General features: G+C 47.8%; 1 protein-coding gene across 2 annotated transcripts in view; it reads left to right on the forward strand.

Annotated features, from left to right (window-relative positions):
* Positions 1 to 239: 239 nt before the first annotated feature.
* The window catches only part of SPTBN2 (spectrin beta, non-erythrocytic 2), a 258310-nt gene continuing 235125 nt past the window's right edge, over positions 240 to 23424 (forward strand). For both annotated transcript variants that reach the window (XM_044270585.1, XM_044270582.1), the window contains exon 1: positions 240 to 325. The gene's annotated coding sequence lies outside the window, so the exon portion shown is untranslated. The remainder of the gene's footprint in view (positions 326 to 23424) is intronic.

Raw genomic sequence — 23424 nt, forward strand, 5'->3', positions numbered from 1 at the left:
TTTGTTCTACGATGGAATGAAGTCACACAACTGCCAGCATAGAGGCCGTAGACAGGCTGTAGGAGTCTGGCGACTAAGAAGACAGACAAGCTCGTGCCTGCACATAAGGGCTGGGAGGGTGTGGGGAAGTTCTTATTATGGCCTATAAGGGAATTATGGGTGAATCATGGTTTTACTGCTGAAGTTTAATACTTGGTTATTATAGTATACTCCCTGTGTAGACTTTTCATTTTCTATGTCTTGGCAGCATGAGCACTGTCTCCTGATCTATCTCTTGTCAAGATACTAAAATTGCCAGAAAATTGTCAGGACTTATACTATGTTGGTGAGTACTGATCAGAGTGCACCCCCATCCTTCAGTCTATTGGTTAGTTTATGAGACTCCTACATATTTGCTTTTGGTTATCTTTGATTGGAGGGTTGGAAGATATCCATATTTCTCTATACTTTTTAAGAGATGTTTTTCAAATTACATTTAGGACTCGAACTCAAAACTGTTTGCAGTAGTGGTTTTATTGATTTTCCCACAATTTACTCCCTTGCTTTCTGTGCTGCTATTGTTCATATAAGTTGCATGTTTAAACGTGATTTAGGGTGACATTTATAAGGCTATAACTACGTAACATTAGAAGATAATTCATATAAATATGTTTCTAGTATATTATTAGTGTTCGTATTGGGTTGCTGTCTTCCTAATTCAAACAATGCATTTTCCTGAACGCATAGGTACAGTACTTATCTAAAATTACATGATGGATACATCTTATACAGTATGGGATCATTTTTCAATGGGTTTTTCACATTTGTTTTTATTTTTGTTGACTAAATATTAGGAAATAGAATAATGATAATCAATGAACAAAATAACATTTAGATCAAATAGCTACAGTACGTGACCTTAGTTTACTTAACGGGTCTTTCGAATAGGCCGAGGAGTTGCACTACTATGCAGGATGAGCATTTGTACTAATATTTGTTCCCGATACCTGGCCTGGGTAAATGTGCCACCAATCACCCAACAAGAATTATTTTTTCTGGACAACTTATATCAAAATCACGGCCAGCCAACAGTTTTATGGACAAATTTGAAAAACATAATGAATGATAAATGTTATAAATAATACATGTCTATAACTCAATATATTCATAAGAACTTATTACTAGTGATGGACGAACATCGTCCGGAACGGTACGCGAACGCTCGTTTGCGATCAAATGTTCGCGAACGAGCGTTCGTGGCGGTCCCAATTGACTTTAATTGCAGGCGAACCTGAAAAGCCTTCAGGTCATATTTGCAGCCACCAATTACTTACTAAAAGTGCACAAATAGTCCATAAACATGGACAGTGACATACCAGAGGGTGATCATTGGCAAAACAAATTCCCCCCAAAAATATGTATTTTAATCATGGGCCATTTTTATGCATCTTAAAGTGAAACTCTCAAAAATGTGCCCTACTGGAGCCTAGAAAACTTTTATTTTAGGCCACGGAAGTACAGGCCCCAAAAATTACCTGACAGAAAAGAACTTGTGATTATGTACAGTTGCAAGAAAAACTATGTGAAAACTTTGGAATTATATGGATTTCTGCACAAATTAGTCATAAAATGTGATCTGATCTTCATCTAAGTCACAACAATAGACAATCACAGTCTGCCTAAACTAATAACACACAAAGAATTACATGTTACCATGTTTTTATTGAACACACCATGAAAACATTCACAGTGCAGGTGGAAAAAGTATGTGAACCCTTGGATTTAATAACTGGTTGAACCTCCTTTGGCAGCAATAACTTCAACCAAACGTTTCCTGTAGTTGCAGATCAGACGTGCACAACGGTCAGGAGTAATTCTTGACCATTCCTCTTTACAGAACCATTTGAGTTCAGCAATATTCTTGGGATGGCTGGTGTGAATCGCTTTCTTGTGGTCATGCCACAGCATCTCAATCGGGTTGAGGTCAGGACTCTGACTAGGCCACTCCAGAAAGCGTATTTTCTTCTGTTTAAGCCAGTGGTCCCCAACCTTTTTTGCACCAAGGACCAGTTTCATGCAAGACAATTTTCCCAGGGACCGGGTGGGGGGGCAGGGGTTAGGAGGTGGGGCTTAGGGGGTGGGCGGGGCTGACTCACGTGCATAACAAAACACAAGGTGCATATTGAAATATATAACACTATATAATGACTATATAAACTGACTATGGTCTCTGCTGCACTGTACCGTATTTTTCTCCCTATAAGATGCACCTAGGTTTTAGAGGAGAACAATAAGAAAATAAAAATTTCATTACACCTCAGCTCAGACCAGCAATCAGACCCCCAATGTTAATCAGACCTCAGATCAGACCCCCAATGGCTCAGATCAACCCCCAAAGCTTTAGCCATCTATCAGCCCCCAATGTCAGCCATAAGCCCCTCCAATGTCAGCCATAATCCTGCCCCTCATGCCTGCCCCTCATGTCAGCCATATGTCTGCCCCTCATGCCAGCCCCTCATGTCTGCCCCCCATGTCAGCCATATGTCCCCCAGGTCAGCCATCAGCCCCTAGTGCAAATAATACAGAATACTAATTTTACTGTAGGCCAGTACAGGCCCCAAAACTTAGGCATTCATCTGACAGAAAAGGTATTTTATGCCGCTGTATATACATAAGACAAGGACCATTCTTTTTTCTGGTTGGTGGCGGATATGTGTGGGCTGGCATGAGGAAATTCAATTACAAGTGGTCGTCACAGGTGTTGAAATCCTCAGAGATCCATGCCTCATTCTTTTTTAGAAATGTGAGGTAGTCCACACTGTCATGAGCTAGGCGAGTGCACTTTCAGCCATGATTCCCCCCGCCCCTGCTGCGCTGAACGTCCTTTCAGACAGGACACTCGACGAGGGACAAGCCAAGAGTTCCATGGCAAATTGTGTCAGCTCTGGCCACAGTAGTCCCGGGGTTTCTCGCTTCTCAGAGCGTCTATATTGGCCGTTAACCCGATGTAGTCAGACACCTGTCGGTCTAGGCGTTCACTGAGGCTGGATCCAGGGGGCAGCTCTCGATGGGTTGGCTTCAAGAATGATCTCATATCTGAAGTGACCAACACATCTTCAAACCGCCCTCTTCTTGCAGGCATGGTAGGATTGGTACCTGCACCTGTTTCGCTGTGGTTGGCAATTCCTCTGCCAGCGCCCGCAACAGCAAAATATAGAATCTTTCACAGCAAGGCCTGGAAATGCTGCATTCTGACAGCCCTCTGTGATGCTGGTAACATGTCCGTCATATTGTGTTTGTACCGGGGGTCTAAGTACCTTGCCATCCAGTACTGGTCCTTGCCCTTTATGATTTTTATACGGGGGTCCCTCTTCAAACACTGAAGCATGAAAGCCCTCATTTGCACTAAATTGGAAGCAGTGGAGCGCCCTAGCTCCTGGTCATCTCACAGGAGAATGTCGTCCTCGGTCTACTCCCCCCAGCCACGGACAACACCCGGGATCCCCGAAAAGTTTAAAGTCCCCCTCAAAACCTGGTCTTCTTGCTCCTCTGACTCCTCTTTAGACTCCTGCTGACTTGTCTCAGATGGAGTAGCCCCCCTGGGAATTCATTTAGCATTGCGACTTCCTAATTTTTCATCTCCTGCTCCTCGACGGCTTGATCAATGTCACAACGCAATGCACGCTCTAGAAAAAAGGCGTAAGGTACGATATTACTGATGGTGCCCTGGCTGACATTGACCAGTTTGGTGATCTCATGAAATGGCTGCAGAAGTCTGCATGCATCGTGCATGAGCAGTCACTGGCGCGGTGAAAAGAAACCAATCTACAGCAGAACCTGTCCTGCTGTAGAGTTCGTACAGGTAGTCGTTAACGGCACGTTGCTGCTGGAACAGTCTATCAAGCATATACGAGGTATTCCAGTGCGTCGGGCTGTCACAAATAAGATGTTTGACGGGCAAGTTGTGTTGCTGATTAACGTCAGCAAGGTGAGCCATGGCCGTGTAAGATCTTCTAAAATGGCCAGAGATTTTCCTGGCCTGCCGCAAGACTTCTTGGACCCCAGGGTATTTGGCAACGAATCGCTGCACGACTAAGTTCAGGATGTGTGCCATGCACGGCACATGTGTCATTTTGCCCTGTCTCAGCGCGCTCAGCAGATTGGCACCATTGTCGCACACCACTATATCAACTGTGAAATTGAAGGGGTTAGCCACTGATCGGCCTGTAACCACAGAGCTGAAAGCACTGCAGGACCGGTGTGGCTCTTAGCTTTCAGGCACAACAGCCGCAGCACAGCATGGCAACGTCTCACCTGGGACGTTGAATAGGTTCTGGGGAGCTTAGGGGGCGCAGTGGAAGAGGCGGTAGCAGTGGAAAAGGAGGAATCAGCCAAGGAGGAGACAGGAATGGAGTAGGAGGAGGAGAAGAAGAGGCAGGCCTGCATGCAATTCTTGGCGGTAACACCAAATCCATATGGAAGCCACAGGTTACATGCTTGACGGCCATCAGAAGGTTCACCCAGTGGGCAGTAAAAGTTATGTACCTTCCCTGCCCGTGTTTGCTAGACCACGTGTCTGTGGTCAGATGTATCTTGGCACCGACACTGTGTGCCAAAGATATATTCACTTGCCGCTGAACATGGCCAGATAGCTCTGGGAAGCTCTTCTGGGAGCAATATTTCCTTCCGGGGACCTTCCATTGTGGTGTGCCAATGGCGACAAATTTTCTAAAGGCTTCCGAGTCCATCAGTTTATATGGCAGTAGTTGGCAGGTTAGCAGTTCCTACAAGCCAGCGGTCAGCCGTTGGGCAAGAGGGTTAATCCGGCGCCATCGACATTTTACCCTTAAATATTTGGGCCATGGAAGCATGCCTTCTGCCAGATGAATGCGACAATGGCACAGTGGAAGGTGGAGTGGAGGACAAATGGGAGGAGAGAGAAGGAGAAGAGGCAGGACGTGGAGTGCCGGGAGTGTGGCTTTGTGGGTTCTGACAGCGTTGCTCCCACTGGGCTAGGTGATGGAAGGCCAGGTGCCTTCTTAAGGCGGTCGTCCCTGGGTGAGTGTTGGGATTACTGTGACTTATGCGTTGACAGCACAGGCTGTAGATGGCAACACTATTGTTCTCCTCCTTCTCCTCCCTCTCTGCTGCTCCGTCTCTCTCCCTCTGAACTCTCCTCCTCTTCCTCTCTTGTGGGCATCCACGTGACGTCCATCGACACGTCATCATCATCACCTTCACCACCACTGACATTTGAGATCTTGTAGGCAGCAACAGCCTCCTTGGGCTGATCTGGGTCCTGTCGTCAAACCGCTGGGTGGCGGCCGTTGCTACCTCCTCTTTCTCATCCGATGTCAAGAATGGCTGTGCATCGGTAAGGTCTGGGAATGGATTGGAAAATAATTCCTCTGACTCGAGTGGGGGGGCTATGGTGGTGGTGTATTTGGGGGTGCACACAGCAGAGAGTGAGGAGGGTGCAGATACAGAGGATGAGTAGTGTGCAGAAGCGGAAGGGTGAGTGAGCCACTCAACCAACTCTAGTGCGCCCTTTGAAGTAATCGCACGCGCCTTCTCCAACTTCCACTTAGGCTCCGGCCTAGTGCACCTGCCCGACCCTATCACCCTTGTGGAACGGCCTGCTCCTTCTTCTGCCTGTCATTTTCAAAATGACCCTGTGCCTGTCCTTAGAGAAGAGCAGTATTTGTGGAAGCAGGTATATCGCAGGCCTCAATCAATATTTGGTGGAAACAGGTATATCGAACCCCTTAAATCAGTATTTTGTGGAAGCTGGTATATCAAACCCCTTAATTGGTATTTTGTGGAAGCAAGTATATTGCAGGCCTCAATCAATATTTTGTGGAAGCAGGTATATCACACCCCTCATTATTTATTTTTTTGCCACAACAGTTATATCACACCACCCTATTTATTTGGGGCAACAGTTATATCGCAGCCCTCAATCAGTATTTTGTGGAAGAAGGTATATCACACCCCTCAATCAGTTTTTTTTGGGGGGGCAACAGGTATATCACACCTGTTGCAAATAGCTGTTCCAATAGTGCTTGTCCCTCTTTATAGCTGCGGTATCGCAGCAGAACCGCACACAACTGCTGCACAATACAAATGCACTATATACTTTCTATGTTAGAAAGTATATTACATCACACCCCTCAGTATATAACACCTATCGTTAGCACACCTATACCAGTCCTTAAAAGGACTTTTGTGGCCCTGTTAACTAGCGTTTGGTGTCCTTAACAGCCTGTCCCTGCTCCACAAAGCAACCTCTCCCTACACTGGCAAAACACAGAATGTAAAATGGCTGCCAGATTGGGTTCTTTGATAGGGTGGGGGTGTGTCCATGTGCTGAAACATCTCAATTGGCTGTCGTGTCCCACCTGATGGATGTGTCATGGGTCAAAGTTTGGCACAATGCAAAAGAATATGGCGCAGGCGGACATCGCCATATGTTCGCATGTTCGGCGAATCGCGACCGCGCAAAGTTCTCCGCAAAACAACCGTTGGGCCTACCACAAGGCCATCTCTACTTAATACCAGCATTTACTGTGACCTGCAAAATTATGATAATTACGACCAAATGAATCTAGTCAAGAACCACCAGCCTCACAAAAAAATCACAGAAAACACCTATTTTTTGGGACGGTTGGCAACCCTGCACCCAATGAACGAGCAAAGCTTGTTATGCTGATTTTACACACTCCAACCAGCCACGAATTGTCAGAAAGGAAGAGTTGCTTTGCGACAAGTGGCTGCATGTTTAGTGGAGGTGAAGAGCCGCATTTACATGCAGCCATCACCTCCAGAGTATGAGGACGAGCTATGTGTACTGCTCGTCCTCATACAGCTGCATTGTTTCTGGGCAGCAGAGTGCTGTTTGGACTGTTTCACATTTGATCTCTGTATACACTGCTTTTATTCTATTGAAACATTGTGAGTATAATAAACCCCTTTTGTATTTCACCCTGGGTGACAGTGCTTCACTATTGCTGCGACCTTTGGTTCTCCATAGAAGTACGTAAAGAAGTGAAGGAGGCTTCGGGTGGCTTTTGATATTTACCCATGTCCATCAGTTCGAATGGCTCTGACTTGATGAATTTTCTTCTGGGACTTTTTGAGGCAGCGCAGTCCAACCAAAAACGCAACTAGAGCTGTGTCCTGGCTTAGACATATCTACTGTATATATGTATATTATACACACTCTGTACTATAGCTTCACCACACTGAGATCTGCTCAGAAAGCTGAGCTTAGAGGTTAAAGGGTTTCTACCATCAGAATTACTGTTATGTAGCTGACTGAGATTAGCGATGTGCTAATGTCAGCACTACATACCAGTGTGTGTTTTTTTACATTTGTCCCTGCAGCCGTTTTGCTAAAAATACACACTTTTACAATAAGCTAATGAGCCTCCAGGTGCTAAGTGGGCGTAGATTTAGCACCTAGAGGCTCGGTCTACTCACCCTTTATCCCGCCCAGGTCCTCCGTTCTGCCCGCCCCGCTCCTCTTGATTAATGTCCAAGTTCCATGCATCGTTGAGGAAATCCCACGCCTGCGCCGTTTACTTCTGTATTCGCGCAGGCGCAGTGAATGAAGGCCACGCACCTGGTGCCGGATTCCTCACTGCGCCTGCGCCGACTACGTCACAGTAAGGAAGCCAGCACCAGGAGCGCGGCCTTCACTTACTGCACCTGCGCCAAATCCAGAAGTGAACGGCGCAGGCACGGGATTTCCTCAACGATGTCAGTCAGCTACATAACAGTAATTCTGATGGTGGAAACCCTTTAAGCAACTGGTTTTGTATGTGAAGATCCCAGGTTTGAATCTTAGTAGAGACGTTGACGTTTTTTTTCTTCAGATATTTTTTTTCCCACCTTTATCCCATAAGAAAAGTCTATGTCCATATTATATTAAGAATAATGTTTTTTTTTTTGAAAGCTAATAAATATTACTGGTTTCTTTATAATCATGAATTGTGTCTATGAATAAAGCAGGTTTTAAAAAAAAAACACTATTCTCAATATAGTAAGGCCTTATTATTATTATATGATCACATATTATTTATTATAGAATAGCATTTTAATATGGTTTTAAAATAACCAATGAGTGGATAATGATTGGCATCAAATGTTTGTTCAACGTCATTGCCTGCTCTCTCAGCCGGTGATATTGACCAGCCTCCCTAGCATCACCGGTGAAGGTCCAACACCCAGCACCCCCACTGATCAGCTGGTTGAAGGGAAGGCTGTGCTCCGTGCGAGCCCTGCCTTCCCTTCATAGTTTACCTGCTTGCTGTTGACATCATAGCGGTGGGAAGATGTAATTACAAGCCATCCCATTAACTTCATGGGGACTACAAGTGTATAGGAACGAGCCGTCTCATAGAAGTGAATGGGACAGCCAATAACACCTACTCAACGCTGCAATGTCAACGCAATGCATGACCTGTCCTGAGGATAGGTCATCAATATTAAAATCCCAGAAAATCCCTTTAGCACACTGCATACTTGTACCTTATATATCAAGTACACCGTTGTATATAACATACAGTATATATCTGTGCACACTGCATCTATTATACCTCGTACCTTACATATCTGTATACTGCTGGGTATACTACATACCTGTGTCCACTGCATCTATCATAGAACAGTAACGAAAGCAATAAATGAAAGCATTTAAATCACTAAAACAGGGGGGTAGTGAGGAAGCACTGAAAAACTATAAGGAAAAAAATAGCTATATAGGGATTTCATTTCAATTAAAAAAAATTTTTTTCCAGTTTAAGGGCTCATTGCTTCATTTCCAGAAAGAAAACAAAGCCTTTGAAGGGTATAAAATCTATCGTGGGAAGCTTGGTTCTCAGATTTGGCTGTCAAAATAGGCAACATATTTTGTACAGATTTATACCGGAAGCAATCTAAGTTTGGCCAATGACAAATTAAACAGTTTCTAATCTTTATATAAATACAGGCAGTGCACAATTATTAGGCAAATGAATATTTTGACCACATCATCCTCTTTATGCAGGTTGTCCTACTCCAAGCTGTATAGGCTCGAAAGCCTACTACCAATTAAGCATATTAGGTGATGTGCATCTCTGTAATGAGAAGGGGTGTGGTCTAATTACATCAACACCCTATATCAGGTGTGCATAATTATTAGGCAACTTCCTTTCCTTTGGCAAAATGGGTCAAAAGAAGGACTTGACAGTCTCAGAAAAGTCAAAAATAGTGAGATATCTTGCAGAGGGATGCAGCACTCTTAAAATTGCAAAGCTTCTGAAGCGTGATCATTGAACAATCAAGCGTTTCATTCAAAATAGTCAACAGGGTCGCAAGAAGCGTGTGGAAAAACCAAGGCGCAAAATAACTGCCCATGAACTGAGAAAAGTCAAGCGTGCAGCTGCCAAGATGCCACTTGCCACCAGTTTGGCCATATTTCAGAGCTGCAACATCACTGGAGTGCCCAAAAGCACAAGATGTGCAATACTCAGAGACATGGCCAAGGTAAGAAAGGCTGAAAGACGACCACCACTGAACAAGACACACAAGCTGAAATGTCAAGACTGGGCCAAGAAATATCTCAAGACTGATTTTTCTAAGGTTTTATGGACTGATGAAATGAGAGTGAGTCTTGATGGGCCAGATGGATGGGCCCGTGTCTGGATTGGTAAAAGGCAGAGAGCTCCAGTCCGACTCAGATGCCAGCAAGGTGGAGGTGGAGTACTGGTTTGGGCTGGTATCATCAAAGATGAGCTTGTGGGGCCTTTTCGGGTTGAGGATGGAGTTAAGCTCAACTCCCAGTCCTACTGCCAGTTTCTGGAAGACACCTTCTTCAAGCAGTGGTACAGGAAGAAGTCTGCATCCTTCAAGAAAAACATGATTTTCATGCAGGACAATGCTCCATCACACGTGTCCAAGTACTCCACAGCGTGGCTGGCAAGAAAGGGTATAAAAGAAGAAAATCTAATGACATGGCCTCCTTGTTCACCTGATCTGAACCCCATTGAGAACCTGTGGTCCATCATCAAATGTGAGATTTACAAGGAGGGAAAACAGTACACCTCTCTGAACAGTGTCTGGGAGGCTGTGGTTGCTGCTGCACGCAATGTTGATGGTGAACAGATCAAAACACTGACAGAATCCATGGATGGCAGGCTTTTGAGTTTCCTTGCAAAGAAAGGTGGCTATATTGGTCACTGATTTGTTTTTGTTTTGTTTTTGAATGTCAGCAATGTATATTTGTGAATGTTGAGATGTTATATTGGTTTCACTGGTAAAAATAAATAATTGAAATGGGTATATATTTGTTTTTTGTTAAGTTGCCTAATAATTATGCACAGTAATAGTCACCTGCACACACAGATATCCCCCTAAAATAAAATAAAAAATAAAAACAAACTAAAAACTACTTCCAAAAATATTCAGCTTTGATATTAATGAGTTTTTTGGGTTCATTGAGAACATGGTTGTTGTTCAATAATAAAATTAATCCTCAAAAATACAACTTGCCTAATAATTCTGCACTCCCTGTAGTTGCTTTAGGTTTAAGTAGTGGAATCCAAGTGAGTGATTTACCTTGAAAGGAAGTAAACATTCATGGTGTCTCTTTGGTTTTCACCTAGGTCCATCTTTATGTAAACCACATATAAAAATATTCATATTTTGTTTTTGCATGTTATTGTGATCTTATAATCATGATATGTATGTAATTGAAAAATCCATGCGACAAGTTAATAATAAGATTATGGTTTTCATATGGTGTTTTTTTATGTTATAGTTCCATTGTGTAATACATAATACCTCCCGTCTTTGGGGGCCTTACATCTTACTTGGTAGACTCTATAGTCCCTTTGTGAAGTGATTCCCAGTTATGTCCATAGGTTGCTCCTAAATTTGCACCCAAAGTACTATCTAGAAAAGAGAGATAAAAACGTATCAGAAAATCACAACCAACATGTTGGGTATCAAACTTAATAAAACCATAACAATATAGTTACTCAGTAGTATTCATACAGTGAAGAAGTGGTTCTCGACCCAGAAAGGTTCAATAGAGTTACCCTATTTTGAATTCTCTATTCAGAGCTTTTGGTTCTGTCATGGAACCATGAACCAGACGTACAACAAGAGATAAGTGAAAAATAGAAGGCTTTATTGAAAATCAAGCCGTAAGCAAAAGTCCAAACGGATGGCTAAACCGAAGCAGGGTCTTGCGTAGACAGAGGTCAGGAACCAGAAGGGTAGTCAGACGAAGCCTGGATCAGGAACCAGCAGGGTAGTCAGACGAAGCCAGGATCAGGAACCAACGGGGTAGTCAGACGAAGCCAGGATCAGGAACCAACGGGGTAGTCAGACGAGGCCAGGATCAGGAACCAGAAGCAGCAGCAGTCTTAGAAGCATGTGAACACAGGAGGACCAAGCATGGAACTGAAGCCACAGATCTCCTATATATATGAGCTGGGCATCCAGCTCCTCCCAGTGGGAAGGAGAAGCCGCAGGGTGGGAGGCTACAAGAAACCCAGAAACCAAGATGGCCGCCAGCACATGTCAAACGAAGGAGAACAGTAAGAAGGTAAGACCATGACAGTACCTCCCCCTTAAGGGCCCCTCCTCCGCGGAGTAAGGAACGGTTTCTGAGGGAAGCGTGCGTGGAAGGCTCGGAGCAAATCAGGAGCATGGACATCTGAGGAGGGAACCCAGGAACGCTCCTCTGGACCATAACCACGCCAATGGACCAAAAACTGCAACCGACCGCGGACCAGGCGTGAGTCCAGGATATTGCTCACCTCATATTCCTCACGATTGCCCACTTGGACCGGACGGGGCAGAGGAACCGAGGAAGTGAAACGATTACACACCAATTGCTTCAACAGGGAGACATGAAACACGTTGGAGATCCGCATGCCAGGAGGAAGCGCAAGGGCATAGGCTACCGGGTTTACCCTGCGAAGCACTCGGAAGGGACCAACAAAGCGAGGCGCCAGCTTGGGAGTGGGCACTCGAAGGTTGAGGTTGCGGGTGGACAACCATACACGGTCTCCGACCTGGTAGGAAGGAGCGGGCGCTCGTCTGCGATCAGCCTGGAGTCTCTGGCGCTGCGCAGAGACCTCAAGGGACCTCTGGATCTGTATCCAAGAAGCACGTAGGACGGAAAGGTGATCCTCCACAGCCGGAATATCCTGGGGAGAGAATACCTCCGGTAACACGGCAGGTTGGAACCCATAATTGGCCATGAAGGGAGACGTCCCAGAGGAAGAGTTCACTGCCGTGTTCCTGGCAAACTCAGCCCAAGGCAGGAGGTCAACCCAATCGTCTTGGTGATCGGAGACATAGCAACGAAGGAATTGCTCCAAGGCCTGATTGGATCGTTCTGCGGCCCCATTGGACTGAGGGTGGTAGGCCGAGGAGAAAGAGAGATGAATCCCCAACTGGGAGCAAAAGGCGCGCCAGAACCTGGACACAAACTGACTCCCCCGATCCGACACAATCTCCTTGGGCAAACCGTGCAACCGGAAGACCTCCCTGGCGAAAATCGTGGCCAACTCTTGTGCAGAGGGTAACTTCTTGAGAGGAACACAGTGGCACATTTTGGAAAACCGATCCACAATCATGAGAATGACCGTATGGCCTCGGGATGCAGGGAGGTCCACAATGAAATCCATCCCCAGGTGTGACCATGGGCGCTCCCCGGTGGCTATGGGTTGCAACAGGCCCAACGGAAGGTGCCGAGGGGACTTACTCTGGGCACAAACGGAGCATTCCGCTACATATGCGGCGATGTCGGAACGTAGAGAAGGCCACCAGAACAGACGTGAAACAGCCCAGGACAGCTGATTCTTTCCAGGATGCCCCGCGGCCTTGGAGTTATGGTAGGTTCGCAACAACCGAGTGCGCAACTCCTCAGGCACAAAACACCTGCCGTTGGGTCTCCCAGAGGGAGCACCAGATTGAGCCGCCAAAATCTGCTCACCCAGGGGAGAGGTCAGGCTGGTGCGAATGGCGGCCAGGATCTGATTCGGAGGTATGACCGAAGTCGGAATCGACTCCTCCCCGGACAGCTCGGAGTACTGCCGTGATAAGGCATCCGCTCTGATGTTCTTGGAACCGGGTAGGTAGGAGACCACGTAATTAAAACGTGACAAGAACAGAGCCCATCTGGCCTGACGTGGTGTCAATCTCTTGGCCTCAGAAAGGTAGGTCAGATTCTTGTGGTCCGTCAGGATGAGAACCGGAACCACCGAACCCTCGAGCAAGTGCCTCCATTCTTTAAGGGCCTGCACGATGGCCAATAACTCCCTGTCACCAATCTGATAGTTGCACTCCGCGGAAGACAGTTTCCGGGAGTAAAACCCACAAGGAAGCAGAGGACCCTCTGGTGTTCTACGCTGAGACAGGAGGGCGCCTACTCCCGTCTCAGACGCGTCCACCTCGAGGACAAAGGGCAACCCAGGGTTGGGATGCGACAGAATCGGAGCCGACACAAAGGCGGACTTTAGAGCCTCAAACGCTCGGATGGCCTCGAGCGGCCAGACCTGGAAATTACTGCCCTTCCTGGTCAGATCCGTGAGCGGCTTGGCTAGCATAGAAAAGTCCCTGATGAACTTCCGATAATAATTGGCGAAGCCCAAAAAGCGCTGCAGGGCACTGAGACCACTGGGCTGGGGCCACTGTAAGACAGCCGAAACCTTCTCAGGATCCATGGAGAACCCCTCAGCGGAAATGATGTAACCTAAGAAGGTTACCTGGGATCGGTGAAATTCGCATTTCTCAAGCTTACCGAACAGCCTGTTCTCTCGTAACCGTTGCAACACTCGTCTGACATCCATAATGTGGGCCTCCATGGATTCAGAATATACCAAGATGTCATCCAAATAGACCACCACACACTGCTGCAACAGGTCACGGAAAACATTGTTGATGAATTCCTGGAAGACTGCGGGCGCATTGCACAACCCAAAGGGCATAACCAAGGATTCATAATGACCGGTCCTGGTGTTAAACGCGGTCTTCTACTACTAATGTCCTCTGGGACTAAATTACACCACTTTCACTACACCTACCTATTTTACTAAGACTTAGCTTTTATTTCATATTATTTAATAATTTTGGTGTAACTGACTAATTTGTTAAAAATCTCAGTGATCACTGGCCATTTATATATTCCTTTGAGTTACCCTGTCAGGACCGTCATCTGACTGGGTTTGAATATACACTATTCACTAGCAGGCTGTGCACTTGACTGTATTTAATATTTGTTGAGTGCAATTCATTTTATTTTGCTGTAATGGCCTAATGAACAACTGCCATAAAATTCAGAGCCTCACGCTGCCCCCCGACATGTTTCGCCGACTCACGGCGTCTTCAGGGGTTAGGGCAGAGTGTAAGCGTGTCCTCCTTGCGACCAGCTTATAAAACCTTTGTTTGTGATGTCATTATTGGGAGCCTCACTAGGGGGCGTGATGGAAGGTTTTTGTCAAGTGCCGATTGGATGTATGCTGTGGTTCGGCCTGCTTTCGTCATAACTACCGCCCCTTGACCTCGGCTACTTCTCTTCAATTGGTCCTCGTCATTGGCAGGCGTCCGTTTACGTCATGGCTCCGCCCATCCCACGTCAACTGCCTCCTTCCAATTGGTCCTCGTCATCAGGTGCTAGCACGCATGCCCAGTTGATGTAATTGCTCTCCGATTTTGAGCTATTGCGCATGCTCACCGACTTAGTCATCAGCCTCCTCAATACATTGAGCTCATGGCGTCACTGATGCGCATGTTCACGGACTTTTATTCTGGCTGTGATGGTACTTCCATTCTTGTTCTCCCTGGAGGTTCCCTTCAGGAGGTATTTCCTTATACCCGTCCCTTAGTATTCTGTCCATCTTGGGTTTATCTCTCTACTCATAGCCACTCTCACATTATGATATTCGTATATTGCTCTATTTATCTAATATATATTCACACTACCTTTCCCAATGGCCTCATATTTCCTATTCTTTCTAATATCATTCTATATATTGAGATTACCTATAAGGGAAGGATAGGTAATCTCAATATATAGAATGATATTAGAAAGAATAGGAAATATGAGGCCATTGGGAAAGGTAGTGTGAATATATATTAGATAAATAGAGCAATATACGAATATCATAATGTGAGAGTGGCTATGAGTAGAGAGATAAACCCAAGATGGACAGAATACTAAGGGACGGGTATAAGGAAATACCTCCTGAAGGGAACCTCCAGGGAGAACAAGAATGGAAGTACCATCACAGCCGGAATAAAAGTCCGTGAACATGCGCATCAGTGACGCGTTGAGCTCAATGTATTGAGGAGGCTGATGACTAAGTCGGTGAGCATGCGCAATAGCTCAAAATCGGAGAGCAATTACATCAACTGGGCATGCGTGCTAGCACCTGATGACGAGGACCAATTGGAAGGAGGCAGTTGACGTGGGATGGGCGGAGCCATGACGTAAACGGACGCCTGCCAATGACGAGGACCAATTGAAGAGAAGTAGCCGAGGTCAAGGGGCGGTAGTTATGACGAAAGCAAGCCGAACCACAGCATACATCCAATCGGCACTTGACAAAAACCTTCCATCACGCCCCCTAGTGAGGCTCCCAATAATGACATCACAAACAAAGGTTTTATAAGCTGGTCGCAAGGAGGACACGCTTACACTCTGCCCTAACCCCTGAAGACGCCGTGAGTCGGCGAAACATGTCGGGGGGCAGCGTGAGGCTCTGAATTTTATGGCAGTTGTTCATTAGGCCATTACAGCAAAATAAAATGAATTGCACTCAACAAATATTAAATACAGTCAAGTGCACAGCCTGCTAGTGAATAGTGTATATTCAAACCCAGTCAGATGACGGTCCTGACAGGGTAACTCAAAGGAATATATAAATGGCCAGTGATCACTGAGATTTTTAACAAATTAGTCAGTTACACCAAAATTATTAAATAATATGAAATAAAAGCTAAGTCTTAGTAAAATAGGTAGGTGTAGTGAAAGTGGTGTAATTTAGTCCCAGAGGACATTAGTAGTAGAAACTGTTGATTAACACACCACATCTCTGCTCTTAAAGGGGAAGTACGGATATTGCAAACGCGGTCTTCCACTCATCGCCCGCCTTGATCCTTACCAGGTTATATGCCGCCCTCAGGTCGAGTTTGGTAAAGACCGTGGCCCCTTTGAGGCGATCGAACAGCTCGGAAATCAAGGGTATCGGGTAAGCGTTCTTGATCGTGATGCGATTGAGACCCCTGTAATCGATGCAAGGCCTCAACTCACCGCCCTTCTTTTTCACAAAGAAAAATCCAGCCCCTGCCGGGGACGAGGATTTGCGAATGTGTCCGCGTGAAAGCGCCTCCCTCACGTACTCCTCCATGGCCTCATTCTCCGCTACCGACAGTGGATAGACTTTGCCACGAGGAGGAACGGCACCAGATTGTAACTCTATGGCACAATCGTATGGGCGGTGCGGAGGTAGGGCAACCGCACGCACCTTATCGAATACATCCGGGTAGTCTTCGTATTGAGGAGGCAACAGAGAGTCCGAGGAAGTACACAGCAACTTGACAGGCCCATGGATGCAACTAGCCCCACACTGCGGTGACCACGAGAGGATCTCGGCCGATCTCCAATCGAAAGTCGGATTATGCTTCTGGAGCCAGGGGTACCCCAAGACCACCGAGTAGTGTGGAGACGAAATCACCTGGAAACAGACCGACTCTCTGTGAACGGCACCAATGGCTATCCCCACTGGAAGGGTCTCATGAGTCTCGTGTGGCGGCAGAAGGGGTCTGCCGTCTATCGCCTCAAGAGCCAGTGGGGAACCTCGAGGCTGCAGAGGAATGGAATTGGCGGCAGCAAACACACTATCAATGAACAAACCACCAGCACCAGAGTCCACCAACGCCTGGGTCGTCACTGAGCCCCCGACCCAGGAGAGGACAACAGTGATCAGTGGTTTGTCAACACGGGAAACCGGGGACGAGGAGACTCCACCCAAGATCTGCCCCCGACAGGATCTCAGGTGCGAGCGTTTCCCGGACGGTTCGGACATGCCAACCGAAAATGCCCACCGAGACCACAGTACATGCATCGGCCCTCGCGTCTCCGGAGTACCCTCTCCCCCTCGGACAGGCGAGCAAACCCCAGCTGCATGGGTTCACCCCCAGACAAGTCATCCCCAGGAGGCGTGGGAGGAGAGGGAGGCACGGGTGGGACAGCAAACGTAGGCGCCAATCTGTTAGAAGACCTCCGCAGGCTCTCCTTAAAGGAAGGTCTCTCCCTGAGTCTGGTGTCAATCAAAATCAGGAAAGAAATAAGAGACTCGAGCTCCACTGGTAGGTCCTTAGCTGCAACCTCATCCTTCAAGGCATCCGAGAGACCATGAGAGAAAGCAGCGACCAGAGCCTCATTATTCCAGCCCACCTCTGCTGCCAGGGTACGAAACTCAATGGCGTATTCAGCTACTGATCGTGAACCCTGTCTGATGGACATAAGGAGCTTCGCAGCAGAGGCAGCACGAGCCGGCACATCGAATACCTTCCGAAGAGAAGCAACAAAACCGTAAAACTCGGCAACCACCGGATTGTTGTTCTCCCATAAAGGGCTGGCCCAGGCCAAGGCCTTGTCCGAGAGCAGCGAGATCAAGAAGCCCACCTTTGATCTCTCAGTAGGAAAGGCATGTGGCAGCAACTCGAAATAAATGCCCACCTGGTTAAGGAAACCTCGGCACTGAGTTGGCTCTCCCCCAAAGCGCTGTGGAAGGGGGGCAGAACCGGTCATACCCCGAGACACCGCAGGCGCAGCAACAGGTGTCGGGGTAGACTCTGGCGCAACAACCGGAGCGGCAGTAGGAGCGGGCCCAGGAGCGACAACCGACCCATCGGCAATGGAAGCGAAATGAGCCGTGCGTTCAAGCAGGGTTTGCAACGCCACAGCGAACCGACCCAACAGGTGATCCTGCTGATCAAGTCTGGCAACCAGCGTAGGTAGCGAGGATGGCCCTGTACCGTCAGAATTCATGGCTTGGTCCTAATGTCATGGAACCATGAACCAGACGTACAACAAGAGATAAGTGAAAAATAGAAGGCTTTATTGAAAATCAAGCCGTAAGCAAAAGTCCAAACGGATGGCTAAACCGAAGCAGGGTCTTGCGTAGACAGAGGTCAGGAACCAGAAGGGTAGTCAGACGAAGCCTGGATCAGGAACCAGCAGGGTAGTCAGACGAAGCCAGGATCAGGAACCAACGGGGTAGTCAGACGAAGCCAGGATCAGGAACCAACGGGGTAGTCAGACGAGGCCAGGATCAGGAACCAGAAGCAGCAGCAGTCTTAGAAGCATGTGAACACAGGAGGACCAAGCAAGGAACTGAAGCCACAGATCTCCTATATATATGAGCTGGGCATCCAGCTCCTCCCAGTGGGAAGGAGAAGCCGCAGGGTGGGAGGCTACAAGAAACCCAGAAACCAAGATGGCCGCCAGCACATGTCAAACGAAGGAGAACAGTAAGAAGGTAAGACCATGACAGGTTCTAATGTTTGAAGTTCAAAAATCAATTTTAACTCCAGTCTCTTTAATGCTCGTTCCCTATCTCCTCCCCTCCTTTGGGGGGAGACCCCATCAATAATTCTGAATCTCAATTGGGATATATTGTGACCAAAAAAAAAAAGTATATGCCAGTTCATTTTCAATATGTTTATTATTCACTTACTGAATGTACATTAAGTGGACACAAATTGTATCCTCCTATTTACACTTGTTTCTTCTTTATTTTTATGTAGAAGTTCCCTGCGGTTTAATCCCTGTACTCTTTGTCTGTGTCATCCCACCAAACTCTTGGGGTAGCCTCGTTGGTGGAAGTTGTTGCACATTTCATCAAGTTTACCTTCTAGCTTAGTCTCATCAGTCACTATGCATTTTACTCTGAGAATTTGGCTGTATGGTAGTGTCTCTATCATTTTTTTAGGATGGGCACTATTGAAACTAAACAAAACCTACAAAGACTGCTTATGATATATTATTACTTTATTGCACAACTACATAAATTAACAAACATGATTAAAAGAAAGTATGGTGCAGGAGTGTTACGGTTACTCCCCGGCTAGCTGGGAGCTGGACCGCTTGGATAGTCTGGATCTCTGTTTAGGGAGAGAGAGAGGAGCCGCTTTGTCGCGATATCCAGAAGGATCCTGTAAATGTAGAACAATCCCGGTAATGATCTTTCAGCTAGGATAATCCTTCCCCCCTCCACAAACGAGTCGAGGCTGCGATTTGAAGGTTAAGCAAGACTGATGTTTATTGACCCGGGGCCTCCTTTTATGCCATCCTGCCCTGGGAAGGGCTACATTTACATGATTACCACAATACACAATTACATGTCTGGGACAGCCCCCACGTCTCCTCCCCTCAGATAAGCCTTTAACATAATCAACCCACACACAATGTTACCCAAGTTCTGGATGTACCCCAAAACCAGGGGGTACATCTTTACATTCGGTATCCTCAGACAGTCCTGGTGTAGGGGAACAACATATCCAAAATCCGGCTCCGTCGGTCCAAGGGTTCGGGAGTTACGGGTCCCTGAAGTCCTGACCGACCGCACACAGTGTAATTAACAGTTTTGTAACAGTGTAACTAACAGTTTTGTAACAGTGCTCCCTTTTTGTGGAACACTCTGGCAGACACTGTCTGACCCCTTTTCGGGGCAGACTAAGGCTGTCCAGACCGCGGGTTATGCTGGGCTGAGGTCTGTTTGTCTGGACAACCCGTCAGCGTTGCCATTCTGTTTCCCAGGTCTGTAGGTAATGGTGAAGTTGAAGGGTTGTAATGACAGACTCCAACGTAAAAGTCTGCCGTTATCCCCCGAGACCCGGTTTAGCCACACCAACGGGTTATGGTCAGTAACCAGAGTGAACTCTTGTCCATACAAATAGGGAGTCAATTTCTTTAGTGCCCACACCAAAGCCAAACACTCTTTTTCTACCGCTGCATAGCTGACTTCGCGTGGCAGGAGCTTACGGCTGATGTAGACAACTCCGTCTTCGCCTACTTGGCTGAGGACAGCTCCCAGCCCGAACATGGAAGCGTCTGTATGGACGATAAAACGTTTGTTAAGGGCTGGGGCCGCCAAGACGGGAGCGTTGACAAGAGCAAGTTTGAGAGCTTGGAAAGCCGTTTCACAGTGGGGAGACCACAGGACCTGTCGAGGTAAGTTTTTCTTGGTCAGGTCAGTCAGGGGTTTGGCAAGTGTGCTGTAGTCTGGTACAAACCGTCTGTAGTACCCTGCTGTGCCCAGGAATGCTAGGACCTGAGTCTTAGTGGTGGGGGTGGGCCAATTGGCAACAGCTTCTATCTTGGCCGGCTCTGGTCGCTGTTTCCCACACCCCACCCGGTGACCCAGGTACTGTACCTCGGCCATCCCAAAGTGGCATTTTTCTGGCTTCAGAGATCTGATCCAGAACCATTCCTACGTGAGCTAAGTGGTCCCCCCAGGACTCACTGTGGATCGCTATGTCGTCCAGGTATGCGCAAGCAAAACTCTGGAAGCCATCCAGGAGCCTATCAACCAAGCGCTGGAATGTAGCTGGGGCATTCTTCATCCCAAACGGCATTACCTTAAAATGATATAAGCCGAACGGGGTGACGAATGCTGACTTGGGGACAGCCTCCTGGGCCAGGGGAATCTGCCAGTAACCCTTGCAGAGGTCGATGGTGGTCAGATAATTTCCCCTGGCTATACGATCGAGTAGCTCGTCTACCCTGGGCATAGGGTAAGCGTCCGTCACTGTCTTTTCATTGAGCCTCCGATAGTCTACGCAAAACCGGGTTGTACCATCTTTCTTGGGCACCAGGACCACTGGAGAAGCCCAGGGACTATCGGAGGGCTCAATTACCTTGAGTTGGAGCATCTCATCGATCTCCTTCTTCATCTCTGCCCTAACTGCCTCGGGGATTCGGTAAGAAGCCTGGCGTAAAGGAGCTTGTCCCGGGGTATCTACCTGGTGGGTGGTTAAGGTAGTGTACCCTGGCTTCTGGGAGAAAGTGGGGCTTTTGGACTGCAGAAGTTGGTTAAGCTGCTCCCTTTCAGTGGGGCTAAGTCGGTCCCCTATCTTGACCTGAGCTACTATATCTGCGTGGGGACTTTTTTCTAACAGATCTGGAATGGGTAGACTGTCGGGGTCTTCCTGAGGGGGACAGCATATGGCCGTCACGTTCTCCGGCCGCTCAAGATATTCCTTGAGCATGTTCACATGGAATGTCTTTCTAAGATTGCTGTCATGGCAGCTAGCTATTACGTAGGTGGTGTCTCCCCTTTTCTCCACTATCTGATAGGGGCCCTGCCAGGACGCCTGTAATTTGTCTGTCTTAACTGGCTTAAGCACTAACACCTTTTGTCCTAGGGTAAAGATTCTCTTTCGGGCCCCCCGATCGTACCACACCTTCTGTCTTCTCTGGGCCGACTGGAGGTTAGCCTGCACTGATTTAGCTAATTGCTCCATTCGGTCCCTGAGTTCCAGCACGTACGGCACAATGGGGACACCGTCAGTCTCCATCTCTCCCTCCCAGTGCTCCCGGATCAGGTTTAGGGGTCCCCGTACTTTTCTTCCGTAGAGCAACTCGAAGGGCGAAAACCCGGTCGTTTCCTGGGGCACCTCCCGATAAGCAAATAGGAGGTGTGGCAGAAAACGCTCCCAGTCTCGGTATTCCTGAGTAAATGTTTTGAGCATTTGTTTGAGGGTCCCGTTGAACCTCTCACAAAGTCTGTTTGTCTGGGGGTGGTATGGAGAGCTCAGGAGGGACTTAATTTTGCAAACCTGCCAGAGTTGCTGAGTCAATTCGGCCGTAAATTGGGTGCCTCGGTCGGACAGGATTTCTTTCGGAAATCCTACCCGGGAAAACACCTGCACCAGCGCATTCGCTACCGTATCCGCTTGGATGTTGGATAGGGCGACAGCTTCCGGGTACCTGGTAGCGTAGTCCACTACGGTAAGAATGTAGCGCTTACCGGAGGGACTAGGGGTAGCCAGCGGTCCCACTAGGTCAATAGCAACCCTGCTGAAGGGTTCCTCCACAATGGGCATATTTACTAAATGAGCTTTAGGGTGATCGCCTCTCCTCCCTACTCGTTGGCACACATCGCAGGTCTTACAATAAGTCCTAACATCAGCGTGTACCCCTGGCCAAAAGAATGTGTGAGTAATGCGGTGTAGTGTGCGGGTTACAGCTAGGTGGCCTGCCAAGGGAATGTCATGTCCTATCTTGAGTATTTCTCGACGGTATTTGTGGGGCACTACCAGCTGTCGCCTCTGCTGCTCCCTTTTCTCCGTCAAGCGATACAGCTTTCCCTTTTCCCATAAAAAGGTTTCGTTATCTGACCCGCTCCCTCCAGTCTCTGCTCGTTCCCGGTACTTTTGTAATGTCGGGTCAGTCTTAGACTCTGTCTCGAAAGCATCTGGGGTGTCCCAGGGTATGGGACCTAACGGGTCAGTCGAGGTCGGGGTAGGTCTTACCTGTGTCTCCCGCACCGGTGATAGTTCTTGCTCCGTTCGGGCTTGGGCTCTGGTAGTCACTGGGTTTGCCTCGTTGTTGTACACTGGAGCATAGGCAGAAGTCATGGGGCCCAAATCGTTGCCCAGTAGTACTTCGGCAGGTAAATTATCCATTATGCCCACGTTTACGGACCCCTTTCCCACTCCCCAATCAAGATGTACTTTAGCGGTCGGAATTTTGTACACATCCCCTCCCGCCACTCTAACGGCCACAGTCTGCCCTGATCGCTTGTGCTCCGGCACCAAATGGCTCTGGACTAGTGTAATGGTAGCCCCCGTGTCTCTTAACCCCTCAGTAGATCGCCCCTCGAGCCATACCTTCTGCCGATGGTGCTGGCGGTTATCCGAAGCAGCATATACCGGATCTGCTTCGTGAAGTGGTCCCAAATATTCCTCCATAGGGGCTTCTTGGTTAACACAGAGCGCCCGGGCAGGACGAGATGACCCAGGGGGGTAATTATAATTCCGGGGGGTCTGGTGTGCATTAAGGGGGCAGCTAGCCATGCGGTGGCCTGGTTGATTGCATCGGTAGCAGGTCGGTCTGGGACGATCAGAGTTGTTATTCGGTGGTCCTGAGTAACGTGCGGGGCCCGCGGGCACCGAGGCTCGGAATTCAGTACGTGGTGGCGTGCGGTAAACATCTTTGTGTTCGACCCGTGCTGGGGCTCGGTAGTTCGTGGGTTCGTGTAGACGGGAGTCGTAATGTTCATCGGCCAATTTGGCTGCTTCTTCTAAGGTAGAGGGTCGTCTGTCTCGCAGCCATTCCTTCCCCTGCTGCTCCATGCCGTTATAAAAATGTTCTAAGAGAAATAATTGTAAAATTTCCTCACCAGTCACAGCTTTACTTCCGCTCATCCAGTGATTTGCCGC

Source organism: Bufo gargarizans, chromosome 10, assembly GCF_014858855.1.
Source record: "Bufo gargarizans isolate SCDJY-AF-19 chromosome 10, ASM1485885v1, whole genome shotgun sequence".
Classification (NCBI taxonomy): Eukaryota; Metazoa; Chordata; class Amphibia; order Anura; family Bufonidae; genus Bufo; species Bufo gargarizans.